Raw genomic sequence first — 12,730 nt, 5'->3', positions numbered from 1 at the left:
AGCCCAGCCCACACTAGGCACTCAAGGAACCTCTGGTGAATGAACTGACTCAGCTCTACCCGCTACGCTACACCCCTGCTCAGACACCTGTGATTCTGCCGAGGCGGTCCTTGGGAAACTCCAGGAGAGGGTGAAGCAGCAACCTCAGACAGAGGGAACGGTGGCCACCGGCCACCAGCCAGGCCACAGATGCCTCTGAAGTCCAGCATCTGATCCCACGAACGCAGGCACATTTTGCATCCTACTCTCAAATGTTCATTGCAATGAAAAAAAGGCTTTTGAATTATTCGACATGTGGGACAGGCAGTTTCCAGCCTGTCCTTGCCAAAGCTTCCAAGTTTCTAGTCACCCCTGCATTCGCTGGTTCCACCCTCTGAGCTTTCATGGGAAGAAAATGATACCCACCCACCCCACCCCACCCCTAACTCCCCCCACCAAGGAAATCAGCTCTGGTGGTAGAGCAAGATCCATTTGTGTGACAAAGCCATCCAGGGAGTGTGTGTGCGTGTGCGCGTGTGTGTGCAAACGCGCGTGCATGCGTGTGAAAAACTCCTTCCCTCCCATCCCCTTCCCTCCCCCCCAGGCTCTGAATCAAGTTGCTCCCCTGCAGTTTGGGGAGCTGACCGAGAGGGAACCCAGGGGCCCAGGGAAAGAGCAGGGGATGTGCCACGATCACGATCACGGTCTCCAAAATGAAACCCTAAATCAGGAAGAGGACCATGAAGGAAGGCTGAGTGTCCCCAGCCTGCACTTGGGGCTGCCACCGCTGCCTCCCACTCAACCTTCTACCAAGACTGACTTATTTATTTTTTGAAGATATTATTTATTTGAGAAAGAGAGAGAAAGCGAGATAGCGAGACAGCGCACAAGCAGGAGGGAGAGGGAGAAGCAGGCTCCCTGCCAAGCAAGGACCCCGACACAGGACTCCATCCCAGGACCCTGGGATCATGACCTGCGCCGAAGGCAGACGCTTAACCGACTGAGCCACCCAGGCGCCCCCCGCCAAGACTTTTACCTACTAGCTCTGGGAAGCCCCTTCCCACCTCAGTTTACCCAGTCGCCCCCGGCTGTGTTCTGACAAAGGAGGGGGAGTCCAGCCTACTTTTCCGGCCCCCAGCAGAATCCTCACTGCCTCCCTTAACCCCTCACACCCGTCCCACCTCCACACCTTCGCTCAGCTCTCGCGTGCCCACCTGTAGAGCCCCCCACCCTCCCCAGTCCACATCTCTCCCCCAGCCCCCCTGTCCTGAGCCTAGTTCCTCCAAGGAATCCCCAGGGACCTTGACCCCAGATGCCACCACGAGCTTTGGGCCTGACACGTGCCTGAGCCCCTTCCTTGGCAAGCACCTACTCTACTCCCAAAGGACCCCCTCACACTCACGCACCTGCCCACAGTCCGTGGCTACTGAGGGCTGATTTCTGCCAGGCCAGGGCTGGGACTCCTAGCGGTGGTCAGAATGGCCAGAAGCATCCCAGCCCTGTGGACAGAGCTCACGTTCTAGGGGAAAGGAGACAGTTGATAAATGAGCTAAATCAGAAGAATATCTAGTAAGTCAGAGGATAAATGCTGAGGACATACACAAAGCAAGGATCAAGACAGTGCTGAGGGGCTGGGGAGGCTGGAAGGTTTCAGTGAAGTGGTCGGGGAGGGCCTGGCTGGGAAGGTGACCCTTGAGCAGGGACCCCGGGGGGGGAGGGGCGAGGGAACCACGTGGACACCCGGCAGCAGGGAAGAGTCAGGGCAAATGTCCCCAGGTGGGGACATGCTTGATGTGGTCACAGCAGAGGAGGCCAAGTCGTGGGGGTGGGGGGGGCAGATCGCATAGGGACTTGTGGGCCACGGGGACAACTCTGTCCTTTCCCCAGAGTGAGGTGGAGCCACACAAGGACTCCAAGCAGGGGAGGGACGTGGCCTGACTCAGGCGTCCACAGGCTCCCTGTGGCCACGTGGAGCCCAGGGAGGTAGAGGACGTGACGGCCCAGGGGTGGGCAGGAGAAGCGGGCAGGCTCTGGGCACGCTTTAACGGCCAAGATGACAGGACTTGCTGAGGACTGACACTATTTTCCGTACCAGCCGCAGCAAGCACGCCACGGGGGCGGGGGCCGGGTCCGGTCTTGCCCATCACCGCATCCCCAGTGCCTGGCTCGGCAGGTCTACGCTCTCCCGGCCCTTTGCATCACCTAACGCATTACCCGGTGATGAGTGTGCCTACTGTTTCCCGCGAAGTCAGTGGCTCGGCGCAGGCAGGAACAATGTTTCAGTTGGTTACGGCTCGATCCCAGCACCTAGGGCAGGCCGTTCCTTTTTGGTGCCTGAGCAGATGGAGGGGCCGGGCGCACAGACCAGGCCACCCTGAGCCCTCCCGACAGGGGTGGGGGAGTGGGTGCGGGGAGAATCCTCTTCCTTCCTGTTTCCCAAACCAAACACCGAGGCCCAGAGAGGGGAAGTCACTGCCCAGGGCTGCCCAGCACCAGGTCACCAAAGTGCCCACGCTGACCCACAAAGAAGGCCTTGTCGCTGCCCCCTCCGCCTCCTGCTTCCCGGCAGCCCTGGCTCCGGCCAAGGCCTATGCTCCACATGAAGGACCCCAGAAGCTTATGGGACAAGAACAAGGGCCAAGACAACGGTCCTGTCAATGACCAGAACCAAGTTCAGAAAGGCTGCCTTGCTTAGGCGGGAACCAGAAGCAACGTTAAACAAACAGCTCTCCCAGGGCTTCCCACTTGGATAAAGTTCCCCACTGTCACCCACCAAGGCCCTGCCCTGCTGGACTCTGCCAACCTCGGGACCTCATCCTTTCCCCTCTCTTCACTGCAACTGCGCCGGCCTCCTACATTTTTGTCTTGGACGCCTCACACTTGTTCCAGCCTCAGGGCCTTTGCACCTACTCTTCCCTCTGCCCAGAGCTGCGTGGCTCACCCTTTCCTGATATTCGGGTCTTTGTGCAAATAAAACCTCACTAGAGGGCCGCCTGGGTGGCTCAGTCGGCTAAGCGTCTCCCTTTGGCTCAGGTCATGATCTCAGGGTCCTGGGATCAAGCCCTGCGTCGGGCTCCTTGCTTGGCTGGGAGCTTGCTTTTCCTCTCTCTGTGCTCTCCCTCTCTCAAATAAATAAATAAAAATCTTTAAAAAAGAAAACCTCATTAGAGGGGACTTTCTTGATCCCTGACAAAATCTGCACCCCCGGTTTATGCTTCTCCGTGGTATTTATTACCACCTGACATCATCCACATGCAGACTACTGACCCCCTCTGCTCCCCTGCCCCCAAAAGAGGCTCCCTGAGAGCGGGGGGGGGCGGGGGGGGCGCTTGGCTCATTCTTGCTGTATCCTTGGCATCTAGAGCAGTAGGCACTCGTCACGTATTTGTGGAACAAATGAATGACGGCACGGCCAAGTGAGACGTCTGGACCCTGAGGAGGAGGTGGGGGAGGTGGGGGCAAGGGAGGTGGGGGCGGAGGGCAGACAGGAGTCCCCAGTGCCTGTCCCACACTGCCTGGAGGTCGGACCTTCATGCCCGAGCAGGAACTGGTCCGAGTCTTTAGAGACCAAATCTGGCTATTTGTGAATAAGCTGGCCGATGTTCCAAACGCCAGGAGAGGTGCCCCCAGTGATCCTAGCCCCGGGCCCACCTCACCCCAGGGAGGCCCACCCCGGCCACGCTGCCTCGGCTGGAAATGTGAGGACGTGATGGCCCGTTTTGGCTACAGGCAAGAGGCAAGTCCCACGGCGAGAGATGCCACCGGAAATCCACTGGTCCCCATAATGCATGAAATCCCATAGGATGACAGAGATCTACGGGTCACCCTGGCCTTGGGAAGCAGCTGGTGTCGGCAGTCTGGGGCGTGAGGAGCAGCCCTGCTCTCCATGTTCCGGCCAAATGCAGCGCCATCCCCCGGCACCGGGCCTTTGCACAGACCGTGCCAGGGCAAGGACTCAGCAGAGAGACGGTGCCTGCCACCAAGTGGGTCCTCGCTACAGGCCACCCCTCTGGCATTACCACTGACGTTGCTGCTGCTGCTGAATGCCCGAGGGAAGGAACACTCCTCTCCCGGCCAAGGGTCCAGCCTCCCTGCCTCTGCTGTCTTACTTTCTCCAGGGCCCGGATCGGGGAGCAGAACGGGCTGCGCTGTCTGCACTGGGAGCCCCTCCTCCCCGAGAGGGTGGCGCCCCGGGCCATCTCAGCCACCCTGTGTCCCCAGCCCTGCCCAACACAGGTGGGGCGCAGCTGAGACAGTGTGGCTGAATGAAGAGAAGGTATTTCCTGGGCCCAGCCAGGCTGGTGCTCCGAGCCCCCAGGGAGGCCGGGCGGCTCCTCTGGCAGTCCCCAGGCTCAGGTGCCCCCTCCCCACCTGGCCAGGCCCAACAGGGCACAGACACAAAGGGCACTGTTGGCATCCGTCACCCCCCAGGGGTGCCCAGGGTGGGGATAGATGCCACAACAAACCTGAGAGTGTGGGCGAGCCCCCAGGGACCAGGAAAATCAGATCAGACTTCATTCATTCTTCCCCTGAGGCAGGGCAGGAAGGGGGGAGGGGCTAACAGGCAGGAAAGAGGCTCCAGAGCCCTCCCAGGGCACCCCCCTCACTCCAGTCGTCCCCTGCCGCACAACTTCCTGCTCGCTCGCACGCGCGCGCGCTCTCTCTCTCTCTCTCTCTCTCTCTCTCTCTCACACACACACACACACACACACACACACACACACAGGAGCCCTCGATGCTGAAGCATGTGAAGCCGCCCCACGGCGCCCTACAGGGGCCTTGGCACAGGACAGGACACCCCCCCCCCCCCCCGAGCCCTAGTCCCCGCCTGTGGGATACAAGCCCCAGGAGAGCCTGCCCGAGCTTCGTGGCCTCAGTGGGACAATGCAGGGGAAGCAGTCAGAAAGACGGGCCTGGCTCGGAGGAACCTCTTGGAACGGAAAGGCCGGAACAATCGGGCAGCCCACAGCTGGGTCCCTGAAGAAGCCGTGGGCCCAGGACCCCCTCCACAAAAGGTATAAAGACCCACACACCCCCAGAGATGCACGGACTCCCGAAAGAGACCCGCAACACATACCAACAATATACACAATACAGAGCTGCCACCACCTCAAAACACGGGCACACGCGTGCATATACCCAATCCCAGATGCTCCCTAACCGCCTGACTTACCTAGAAAGGACCCCGTACACATACCCAGGTACACTCCGCCAGACACGGAGTTAGGCCACAAGACCCACACAACCCTAGATCCACACACAGGAGGAAATGAGACCCCACAACAGACCCAGGCAGGCCCACCGTCAACTCCAGGGTCATCCAGGGTGACCCAGTGAGGCACAGCCCCTCCAAACTACCCCCCTGTGGACCAGACCCCAGGACTGAGCTCCCCCGGAGGCGCTCAGGGACCTGTGCGGAGGCGCGTGGTAAGCACCAGCAGACAGACACCTGCCTCCAGACACACGGAAACGCGGCGACCTCGCCCCTGGCCCCGAGAAAGGGGTGGTCCCCCGAGCACGCGCTGACACTGGCTCGGTGGCTCCTCCGTGTGGGCGGCAGGACTGCCCTCCCATGCCCTGGGCAGTCCTCCCCTCTCCTCCCCTCTCCTCCCTGTCTGCCCGAGGCCAGGGTCCGCTCACCTCCACCATCCTCTTCCTCTGTCCCGGGCCACCCTCAGTGGGAGAGGGCAGCAGACAGGCTTCCAGCGGGCAGAGCAGGGATGCGGATTAAGGGCCTTCCTCCGGCCCTGGATGCGGCGCCCACCGAGGAGAGCTGGCTGGCTCCACACCCCGGCCTCCCTGGCGGTGGGTGGTGCCGAGGCCCTGCCCTGGCAGGAGTTGAGCTGCCTGTGGCTCTGGTCCATGGAGGGCGGAGGGCGGAACGGAGGGAAGGAGGGGCCGAGCCTGGAAAGCCTGGGCCACTGGGTCACCCACTGCCCCAGCAGAGGGAAGGGCTGGTCAGGGACACAGGAGCAGGGGACGCAAGCCCCAGCCCTTGCTTCAACAGGATCCGCGCCCCCCCCCCCACCCGCACACCCCCGTGCCAGGCGTGGCGCCAGGAGCCAGGGAAGCAGAGACCACACCGCACTGGGCTAAGTGGCTGAGAGCGGCTGGCAGGGCAGCCAGGTTTGAAACGACAGCCCGGGCCGGGGGGCTGGACAGAGGGACAGTGATGGGTGGGCTCTCTGATGCAGTGGGGTGGCTGGAGATCTGGAGCTTGCCGTATTGGCCCCCCCACCCCCCAACCCGGTGATTCTAGCAAGAACACCGAGAGGGTGCACGAAGGGGGCCTCTCCTGCTCCACCCCATTCTCTCATTAGACGTGGGGCAGGTCAGAGTGGACCCCGGACATAGCCATCTCTAGGTGTGGAAGTGGGGCTGGTGGGTGTGAATGGTGGAAACAGGGAGGGAGAAAGGTGGGGGGGGGCTGGGGCCCCTGCACACCCTGCTGGCTTCGTCTTCCCAGCCATGCCAGGATGCAAATAACCTGAAAGTGAGGGGCCCAACTCCGCAGAGAACTTACCCTGAGCCAGGCCCTGCTCTTAGCATCGACACACATTAAGTCATTTCCCCACCAAGGCCCTGAAGGGATAGGTATTTCTTCAGGTTCATTTTACAATGGAGGAAACTGAGGCCCAGAGAGGTTGAGAGACTTGCCCAAGGCACCCAGCAAGGGGGTTGGGCACCAGGCTTCCCAGGCAGCTGCTCTGAGCATGAGGCTAGCTTGCCCAGAACCCCCATTCCAGACAGAGGAAAAAGATGCTCAGACAGGGGGACTCTTGGAGGGGTGTGCACACCCCGCCCCACCTCTGCCTCACACCTCCCTTCCCCTCCAGATCTTACTTCCTCAGCAAAGTCTTCCAGGGCCTAGGTCAGAGCTCCCTGGGTGAAATTTGTTTCTTTTGTGCTTATCTGTCTGTCTTCCCCCTGACAGGGGACGTGGGGGGCAGGGAGGGGCTGCCTGCTTCATCACTAGTCACCTTCAGGGTCTCCCTCAGGCGTCTTCTCCTCCAGGAAGCCCTCCCTGACACCAGGCTGGGTCTGGTACCTCCTCTAGGCTCCATGTCAGGGCTGACCCCTCCAGATGTCCGTCTCCCCTCATTGGTCACACATTCCCTGAGCTCCTAGCACCTGCCAGGCGGGCCTGCTGGAGGCCCTGACAATTCAGCAGTGAACTAGACGAAACTCCCCGTTTCAAGGGGCTGATATCTGAGTAGGGATGTTCCCCAACCGGGGGGTCCTGTGAACGGCAGGGACCAGGTTCTCGGGTTCTCACAGGTGACCCAGGACCGGCGCCCAGTCGACGGTGAGCCCGTGAGAACAGTGAGCAAGTGGCCCAGGCAGGCAGGTGGATAGAGACGCCTGTGTCCTTCCCACCCCCTGCTCTGGCACCTCTACCAAGACTGCTCCCACTGCAGCCAACTCCCAGAGGACTTTGTCACTGGGACCTGGGAGGGTACACCGGCTCCAACCAAGGTCCTGGAAATCCCAAGGTCCTGGACATCCTCCTCCTGCCTACCACCTGCCCACCCAGCCAGGGGCTTGCAGTGGGACCTAGGCTGGGCCTGGGGCTACAGCAGGGCAGGTCTAGGAGACCCCAGAAGTCCCAGCTCCCAGGCCACTCCCTCCTCTATGGGGTGGAGCACCTGTCAGGTGGCCACCCAGAGAGGAGCCAAGTGGGTGGGCGCCCAGACCTTCCCAGACCTTCCCAAACCGGACAGGCAGGTTTGGGCTCTGGCTGGGGAGGCAGTCAGGATTGGGCAGTTTTGGCCAGCCAAGGGAAACCAGGTCCCAAGGGGAGGGGTGGGGAGGGGTGGGGAGGAAGAGGGAGTACCCTCTCCCCAGAAGTCACAGTGGAAACAAGCAAGGAGTGCTCCCCAGGCCGGGCTTCGGGAGCGAGGAGAGGTTGCTCTAGGATCATCTCGCACTGAACAGACTGTTATAAAAAAACTTCGTAAACATACCCCCAAATAGAGACCGAACCAATAAACCCATGTAAAGTTCGTCACTCGGGTTCTCAACTATTAACAGTCTGCCACATCTGGGCTCCATCCCCTTTCTTTCCTTTCCTTCAGTCTGTCTCCATAGGATCCTAGGATCCGGGCACATGGTTCAAAAGCCAATGGCCCCACAGGGTAAACAGTGACAGGACAGCACCCTCCCCAGTGGCCCAAGCTCAGCCCCGGAGGCAACCTCTAGTAGAGTGTCCTTTCTTTCCTTTCTGAGAGAGCCCACACGTGTGTGCGTGTGCACATACGCGCTTGCACACCTTTTTTAAAAACATAAATGGCAGCACACCGCGCACACCATTCTGACCTTGCTTCTCTCAAAAACATTCCTTGGCTCGCCTGCACTGGTGGCACCGGGAGGAGCCTGGCAGCCTCCAGCGGAGGGGAAGGCACACCCCGGGGACCTCGTGGATGCTCTCCCAGGCACACTCCCTCGGGACCTAGAATGCGCTCTCCTGGGTATGTAGCTGAGCAGATCCGGGCCCGCTGGCCTCAGGGACACGCGTGGGGAGGTTTTTGCAGCTCAGTCTGAATCAGCTAGAGAGACTGGAACCAACCCAAGCGCTTGTCCGCAGGGACACAGATGACGATCTGGGACCTCCTGGCCCCACGGGGTGGTGCACGACAGTGAGAATATACAGGGGCACGAATACCAAAAACGAAGAAGCAAAACGTCAAACAATACCTCTTACTACTTTGTTTAGAAAAGGCTCAAAGCTAGACGAAATGAAACCTGCTGTTTGGGGCTACGTACAGAGCAGGCAAAACCCAAGGGAAACGCAAGGCAGCAGGCCCCTCCGGAGTCAGGGGAGGGGCTGCCTCTGGGGAAGAGAGGGCCTGAGGGGGGCTTCTCGGGGGGGGGGGGGCACCCCCTCCTTCTTCACCTGGGGGGAGGCTACATGGGTTTTCTCTCTACAGTAACTGGTTATGCTACACATTCATGCTTCATACGCTTGGCACCGTGTGCACGAACAATTTAAATTTACGATGTTAAAGACAAAGAAAAAAATACCTACGTCTTAGTGATTTTCCAAGCCCACACCCGTGCAAGGCGCGGCCATGCTGCTTTAGCAGCGGCGGGGAAGGGCGGCTGTGCCTTGAGTTGGTCCGCACGGGGCCAGGTAGGTGCTTTCGGGCCTCTTGCTCTCACAAACAGGGGTGGCAGCGATACCCGGGTACCGATGTCACCTCACGGGTGGGCCACAGGCCCAGAAGTGGCCTTGCCGGGCCAGGATCATGACCACCCAGCTGCCCAAGTGAGGGCTGCCCGCGCCCCCCCCCCCCCCAGCCCCTCAGCCTCCCTGCCCAGGCTGTCGGCAGGCAAGCTCCCCTTGCTCCTGGCCAGTCAGACAGGTGGAGTCCGGCCCCTCTGAGCCTACTTTCCATTTGCATTTTCTTAGAAGACACATCCTTTCATCCTTCTAGAAGCCATCAGAATTCCTTGCCTGCCAAGTGTCTCCACAAAGCCTAGTTTCCCCCAGGGCCAGGGAGACCTCTGTAAAATCCAGTTTATGTCCCTCTCCTGCTGAAACCCTACCAGGGCCCGCACAGCTAAAGCCACCTCCTCCCCAGGGACCCCCAGCCTCTCCCTGCCTCTCCGGGCTCATTTCCTCAGGCCATGGGTGCCGCAGCATGCAACCTCCTCCCCCGTCAGGGATTCTGTCCACAGAAATCCGATGTGCGGCCACCGTGTGCCACCAGGGCTGGGGTGGGGATGCAGCACGGTCCCTGCCTGGTGGGGCCTCTAGCCAAGCGTCACACAAATGAACTGTGAAATCCCAGCTGAGAAGGGCTGGCTGCAGGGACCAGGGTGTGGGGGAGCCAGGCCAGAGAGGGCGGGAGCCAGCCGAGGTGCTGGGGACAGGCCCGCACTTGGAAGGTACAACTCTGGCCGCCCTGTCTGCGGAGCACGAGACCACGGTGGCTTGAGTGGGTGTGGGGACAAGTGACAAGAGGCGGCACTGCTCCAGGCAACCGATGAAGGCAGCCGGGATGGCGGGACACAGAGAGAGACGGGGACAGACCGGAGCTATGTCTACCAAGAAAAAGCAACACCTGTCGATGAATCAGATATGGGGGCTGAGGACGAGGCAGGTGCCGGGGGTGACCCTGAAACTGGGTAAACCACAGAGCCACCTGCCACACGAAGGAGCTTGCGAGGGACTCCAAAAATGACAGGCCCCCGGGCCCTAGAATAGCTAAGTTCAGCAACAGAAGAAGGGGGAGGTGCCCCCCCCATGTGAAGGCCCACCCACATGGCCACAGTACTCAGTGTGGATAAACACGCGGGTCAGCGAGCAGGAGAGAGGGCCCACGGACAGACCCCCACAAATACACACACTGGTTTTTAAACACTGATTTTTCTTCTTTGTGGTAAAACATACATAACATTTATCATTTAGACCATTTGTAAGCGCATAATTCAGTGGCATCAAAGATGGCCACAGTCTCGTGAACATCACCGTCTACACCCAGGACTTTTTCATCCTCCCCAACAAAGACCCTGCAGACACTGAACAATGGCTCCCCATTCCCTCCTGCCTCCCAGCCCCGCCCCCAACCTCTATTCTCCCATCTCTGTGAATTTGCCTATTCTAGGTCATCTCATATAAGTGGGGGCTTACAAACATTTCTCCTCTGTCGTTTCACCAGGCGTAACGTTTTCAAGGTCCAGCCATATTGTAGAGTTTTTTCAAAAGCCCATTCATTTCTGTGGCTGAATAATACTCTGCTGTGTGCATCTATCACATCATGCGTATTGCTCATCTGTTGACAGACACTTGGGTTCCTTCCACCTTTTAGCTAGTGAATAACGCAACCACGAACGCCAGTGTACGAGTATCTGTCCAGGTCTCTGCTTTCAATTCTTTTGGATGTACACCTAGGAGGAGGATTGCTAGGTGATCAGGTAGTTCTATATTTAACCGTTTGAACAACCACCAGACTGTTTTCCAAAGCAGCTGCATCATGTTAGGTTTCCGCCCACGATGCATGAGGACTCCAGCAATACCTGTGATTTTCCCTTTTTTGGGGAACAGCCATCCTGGTAGGTGCGAAGTGGTATCTCATTGTGGTAACTTACTTTTGGCAAAAAAAAAAAAAAAAGGGCGTAAGCAACTGGATGGAGGAACGAGCATTTTCCACAGTGCTGGAACCGCTGGATATCCACGTGCCCCAAAACGGATCTTGATTTGTACCTACGTGAACTTATAATGGAGCAGACTCAAATGTAAAACTAAAAAACTTTCAGAAAGCAACCAACCATACCAACCCTCAGGATCTAAGGCTAGGCACAGAGTTGTCAGACTTGATACCAAAAGATCCACAAAAGGAAAAATTAATAAAGTAGACTGCATCAAAATTAAAAAAACTTTTGGGGCACCTGGGTGGCTCAGCTGGTTAAGCAACTGCCTTCAGCTCAGGTCATGATCCTGGAGTCCCGGGATCGAGTCCCACATCGGGCTCCCTGTTCAGCGGGGAGTCTGCTTCTCCCTCTGATCCTCCCCCTCTCATGCTCTCTGTCTCCCATTCTCTCTCTCAGATAAATAAATAAAATCTTAAAAAAAAAAAACAACTTTTGCTCTGCAGAAGTCCACGAGAAGAGGAAAAAAAAAGCTATGGATTGGGGAAACAGTATTTGCAAACCCATCTGACAAAGGAGTAGTATCTTGAAGAGAGAAGGAACTCCAAAATTCTACAGTAAAAACCCCCCAAAATCCAGGTAGAAAATGGGCAGAAGACATGAGGAGACATTTCACCAAAGATGATGCCCAGATGGCAGATGGACCCATGAAAGGATGTGAGGCACCATCGGCCATTAGAGACGGGCAAATTAAAGCCACGGTGAGTTATCATTACCTGCCCAGTTGAACAGCTTAAAATCAAAAACAGTGGCAACACCAAATGCTGGTGAGGATGCAGAGAAACTGGTTCATTCACACGCTGCTGGGGGGAATGTAAAATGGTAGAGCCGAACAGTTTGCCAATTTCTCTACACCAGCAACTGCATTTCTGGTTATTTGTCTCAGAGAAACAAAAAGTTATGTTCACACAAAAACCTGTACGCAACTGTTTATGGCGGCTTTATTTGTCATAGCCCCCCAGAGGGAGGCAGCCCAGATGTCCCTCAACGGGTGAATGGTTAAACTGTGGTACGCCCATGCCATGGAATATACTCAGCAAGAAAAAGGAATGAACTGTTGATTTGGGCAACGACCTGGATGAATCTCCAGAGAATGAAGCTGAGTGAAAAAAAGCTTCCATTTACATAACATTCTTTTTTTTGAAATGTTAAACTTTTTTGCTTAATTTTGTATTTTAAATTCTCTTTATCGTTACAGTTCTTTACATTATGGTTGTGAAAATTGTTCTGTAACACATCACATTCTTGAAATGCAGGATTATAAAAACGGAGGACGGGTAGATGAGTGGTTGCTGGGAGTTGGGGACACGCCAGGGAGGGGATGTGGCTACAAAAAGGCATCAGGAGGGATCCTTGTGATGGAATGTTCTGTATCTTGACTGTATCAATGTCATTATCCTAGTTGTGGTCTCGTACTAACTAGAGTTTTGCAAGATGTCACCACGGAAGAAACAGGGGCTTTCTCTGTGTTATTTCTTAAACTGCCAGTGAATCTATGGTTATCTCTAAATGCAAAGTTTCACTTAAAATATTAATAATTTATGAAACACACTAGACCCTTTCCCACCTTTTAGCCTTTGAACACGCTATTCGCTCTCCC

The 12,730-nt window shown here is 57.2% G+C and overlaps 1 protein-coding gene across 3 annotated transcripts in view; it reads right to left on the bottom strand.

The window, feature by feature from the left end:
- Positions 1–12,730, bottom strand: part of PAK4 (p21 (RAC1) activated kinase 4) — a 42,782-nt gene that overhangs the window by 13,280 nt on the left and 16,772 nt on the right. The window contains exon 1 of one of the 3 annotated variants that reach the window (XM_032390577.1): positions 5,620–5,765. The exons of the other annotated variants lie outside the window; for them this stretch is intronic. The gene's annotated coding sequence lies outside the window, so the exon portion shown is untranslated. Of the gene's footprint in view, positions 1–5,619; positions 5,766–12,730 lie in introns of those variants that run through there. 3 annotated transcript variants of the gene reach the window in all.

This window comes from Phoca vitulina, unplaced genomic scaffold, assembly GCF_004348235.1.
Source record: "Phoca vitulina isolate PV1807 unplaced genomic scaffold, GSC_HSeal_1.0 scaffold58, whole genome shotgun sequence".
Taxonomy (NCBI): Eukaryota; Metazoa; Chordata; class Mammalia; order Carnivora; family Phocidae; genus Phoca; species Phoca vitulina.
Note: the sequence above shows the minus strand (reverse complement) of the source record. Positions and strands in the feature narration are given on the sequence as shown.